At 41.1% G+C, this 4,606-nt stretch overlaps 1 long non-coding RNA gene across 1 annotated transcript in view; it reads left to right on the forward strand.

Annotated features, from left to right (window-relative positions):
• Nucleotides 1-4,062, forward strand: part of LOC109973118 (uncharacterized) — a 16,603-nt gene extending 12,541 nt beyond the window's left edge. Inside the window, exon 2 of the long non-coding RNA XR_002276779.1 lies at nucleotides 3,613-4,062. This is a non-coding gene — a long non-coding RNA (uncharacterized LOC109973118). The remainder of the gene's footprint in view (nucleotides 1-3,612) is intronic.
• The last annotated feature ends 544 nt before the right edge of the window (nucleotides 4,063-4,606 follow it).

Here is a 4,606-nt window from a genome sequence, read left to right on the forward strand (position 1 = left end):
AGAACCCACGCAAGCACGGGGAGAACATGCAAACTCCACACAGAAAGGTCCCAGGTGGGGCCCGAACCCAGAACCTTCTCACTGTGAGGCAACGGCACTAACCACTGTGCCACCATGCTGCCCCAGGTTTTAATTTATTTTTAAAATTAATTTATGTTGCTGATCCAGAACATTAACCAATCTAAAAACCACGACACAGTCAAAACCACAAGTTTTGTGAACTGTTCCAGGTTTTAATGTGACTTACAGGAGAATATTACACATACTCAGACCAAAAGAAAAGTGCAAATCACTGGTTTCCAGTTTAAAAATTCTTACTATTAAATAACCCCCCCCCCCCCTAGCTATGCCTCTGGTGTCTCAATGGGGCAATTTATTTCCTGCTTAAATCAAATAAACAGTATTTAGAATCAGCTCCACTGCAACGGTACTGGTTACACATTGAGGTACCAGTAATTTAATGACATAATACTGTGTATAAACTACATACACTCACAGAAGTCATGTTTATCAAATCAAATCAAATCAAATTTTATTTATTTGTATAGCGCCAAATCACAACAAGTCATCTCAGGACACTTTACAAAGTAAGGTTATTATTACATAGGGAAAACCCAACAAATCATACATTGAGTACTTTCATTCTTTATTATTGAACACTATTTTCCTGATATACTTGTGTACTTTTACTTCCGTAATATTCTAATTGCAGAATTTTGTAATGAGTTTCAGTGTGGTGTTAGTTCTTTTACTTAAGTAAAGGCTTTGAGTACTAATAGGCTACTACTGTTCTTTTTGTATTTTAAGTGTATATTTATACTTCGGTTTAAGTAACATTTTGAACTTTTGTACACTGTTGTATTTGTACTTTTCCTGAGTAGCCTCCATCACTGCTTGTAACATGACACGTACTTTTGATACTGCATGCCCAATCCTGGTGAAGTGAGACTGACTGCAGGGGTTTAACTAGTAGTATTTATGTTTTACTAGAGTATACTTGGACCATAAAGTTCCTTAACTTCTCATTTTTCTGATCCTATCTTCACTACAGTATTGCAGTACTTGTTCTCACTACACCAGTACAGAGTACGTTCAGGTGAAATGCTTGTTGACTCACCTGTTCGGAGTTCCACAGCTGTTTCTTCTTGTTCAATCTGTTCTTTCTTTCAGAACACAAATATTTCTTCTGCTATTTTCCTTCCTTTTCTTCTTCCGGTGTTAAAAAGTGACAAACTTAAGGAAACAGCGTGAATAAAAATCTCTTTCTCTTTTCCGCTGTCTGACGCTCACTCAACCGCCTCACCCAAACCTGTTTTACCTGCCGACACGCCCTCTCTCTGTTCAGTCTCCATGGAACTCGACCGCTCTCACCTCACACTTGACACCCCCCCCAACCACTACACACACCTGTTGTTTCTCTATGACACCTCTCTCCCTCTCTCTGTTCATTCTCTCTGAAACTCGACCTTCATTCATGGTCTCAAAATATCTAATAACTGGTTTGTAATTTTTCTACATTTTAAATTGATTTAAATGCTTTTTATGTTATTTTTCTGATTTCTAAAGTTTACCCATTTTCTGCTTTTCTTTTACTTATTTTATTTTTATTCTAATTCCTTTTTGTAAATATTCAATTTATTTTACATTACCATTTTAGTTGTCATTTTTTGTAGCAGGTCTTATTGCTTGCTTGCAGCATTTATTTGTATTATCTGTTGCAGTTTATAAGGAAACACCTTGACCGCTGTCATGGCTGTGGTCATTCATGACACTTTACACAATACTACTGACACTTTATTGTTTTTGTTTGTTTCACTTGTTTTTTAATGGCTTTGTTGTATTGTTTGTTGTTTAACCCATAGTGCCAAGGAAACTGCCGTGTATTTATTTCAATTCAGTTTTATTTGTATAGCGCCAACAAAAATCATGTCAAAGTACTTTACACTGACTGCATTTACATGCACTTAAGTAAACAGGTTAGTGAAAAGTTCCCTAAACTAGCCCACTGAAAGCAGAAAGACGATGTTCAGGTGCACCTGCAGTTAGAAAGCCTGACGTCATGATGTGACCGAATCCTCCCATGAACAAAGATGAATCTGGTCGATCAAGCTTGTATTTTGGTCTCTTTAGCCTTGTTTGACCTCTTCATCACTCCAGTAATGCTGTGCTGTCTGCACTGCTGCTGCTGCTCACCATGTTGATAATCGTCTGTTTATGCTGGTGACAACGTCCTGTTTTTCTCAAGTCATGTGCACACAAGAAACCTTGGAGCTTGTCTTTTGCACATGTTCTCTTGTAGAAAGCTGATTATAAACCTGGTTATGCATATACATGGCAGAGAAACTGACTTTCTCCAGGAGAAATCTACCTGGGGAAATCAGGTTTCTCTAATCCCCTACCCTTATTACAGAAACCAGGTTTCCTGTTTACATGACAGTTAAGAAATCAGCTTACTGGAGAAAGCTGATTGTAACCTGGTTACTTAAGTGCATGTAAACACAGTCACTGAGCAGAAACCAACAAATCCCCCTTGAGCAGCACTTGGTGACAGTGGGGAGGAAAAACTCCCTTTAACTGAAGAAACCTCCGACAGACCCCGGCTCTTGGTGGGCGGCCTTCTGCCTCGACCAGTTGGGGTGAGTGGATAGAGGAGAGAGAGAAGAAGAAAAGCAACAAGACAACAATCAAACACTGATCAGGTCGATGTGGCTGGTGACTGCTCGTCAGAGACGTAGAGCTCCAGGGCCAGGGCAACCTGCAGAAAGGTACAGGGAGAGAGAGAGGACACACTACGGGAGAGAGGAGACACAAAGTTAGTAATGTGTAATGGTGGCATATAGAAGCATAGGGAGAGAGAGGAGAGGAGAGGGGAGCAGGAGGGGAGGAGAGAGAAACTCAGCATCATGGGGCCCCCCAGCAGCCTAGGCCTATAGCAGCATAGCTAAGGGAAGGCTCAGGGTCACCTGATCCAGCCCTAACTATAAGCTTTATCAAAAAGGAACGTCTTAAGTCTAATCTTAAAGGTAGAGAAGTTGTCCGCCTCCCGAACCGAGACTGGGAGTTGGTTCCATAGGAGAGAAGCTTGATAGCTAAAGTGTGTGTGTCTATTTTCTTCTGTACTCAAACACACACAGACCAAAAGGTGTGTGTGTGTGTATATCTGGACATTTGTGTGTGTGTGTGTGTATATATATATATATATATATGATGTGCAGGGATGCATAGTTATCACTGTAAATTGAATATATGTATATGCAGAGAGTGAACAATAACATGCTAATGGATGGAGATGTGCAGGGATGCATAGTTATCACCATAGTTAATTTTTTGCTGTACTATCTACATTACTCACAGGAAATTGATGCATGAACATTTTATGGGTGTAAGGAACATGATCGAGCAGTTAGGCTCATTGCTACCGACAGTGAGGACAGTGACAGTGAGGAGGAGTGGACCCCAGAATCAGGTTTGAGGGAGAGTTAGGAGATCAGGGTTCAGTCAGTAGAGTAACATACTGTATGTAATGAACATGTGTGTGCATGTGCATCAGTGGGTGATGAGAGGTATATGACCTATTCTAATCTTATGCTTTCTGGTTTCTTTTGAAAACAGATGGCCTGTCTGATGACCACCGGCTGATGTTCCACTTCATCGACATGATCATCATGACTGCCTGGCTGCTCTACGAGACTGCAGCAGCACTTGGATGAGAAAAGAGGAACAGATGAAGCTTCATACATTCAAGTTGTATATTGCAGAAAGCTTATGCCAAAGTGACAAGAATCTGGAGCATAAGAGAGGTCGTCCCAGTTCCACAGTTGCTGGGGAGTATGAAGAAAAGAGGAGAAGAGGACCCACTACACCCATACTGGTCCCTGATGTGCGTCTGGACACCACAGCCCACTGGATGGTCATGGATGAAAAGAAAGGGAGATGCAAGGTACCTGGATGCAAAGGTACACCTAAAGCCAAGTGCCAAAAATGTGACGTCCACCTCTGTTTCACGTCCACCAGCAACTGCTTCCTAAGGTTCCATGCAGAATAATACAGACTGTGATTGGTTGCACGCGTTTTCCAAAACTGTGATTGGTTGCACGCGTTTTCCAAAACTGTGATTGGTTGCACGTGTTTTCCAAAACTGTGATTGGTTGCACGCGTTTTCCAAAACTGTGATTGGTTGCACGCGTTTTCCCCTCCATTTCTTATACGGCTCATACACCATAAAACTTGAGTACTATACAATGAACAGGAAATGTAATGCCGAGTAAGCTGCTCTACATAAAAGTACACAAAACAAAAATAAGTTAAGTAAAGTCAAACAGAGCAAAGCAAAGCGTTACATAAGCAAAGCAGCAGTGGCTGTCACCCCTTGGCTGCACGCCACCCTAACACAACATGTGCGATGAACGCCAACTTCTGCAGGATCACGCTTGCATCAATTATCACCCCTGGAGAGAAAAAAGTTAACCATAAAATATAATAAATGTTAATATTTGTCGGCTGGTGTGTGTTGTAGGCCCTTTTGCCGTTCGTCCTCACGAACATGTGCAATGAACTCAGACTGGACAGTCTTTAAAAATGCTTTTTTTATAAACAAAGAAAAAAC

The sequence above is a fragment of the Monopterus albus genome, unplaced genomic scaffold (genome assembly GCF_001952655.1).
Source record: "Monopterus albus unplaced genomic scaffold, M_albus_1.0 scaffold281.1, whole genome shotgun sequence".
Taxonomy (NCBI): Eukaryota; Metazoa; Chordata; class Actinopteri; order Synbranchiformes; family Synbranchidae; genus Monopterus; species Monopterus albus.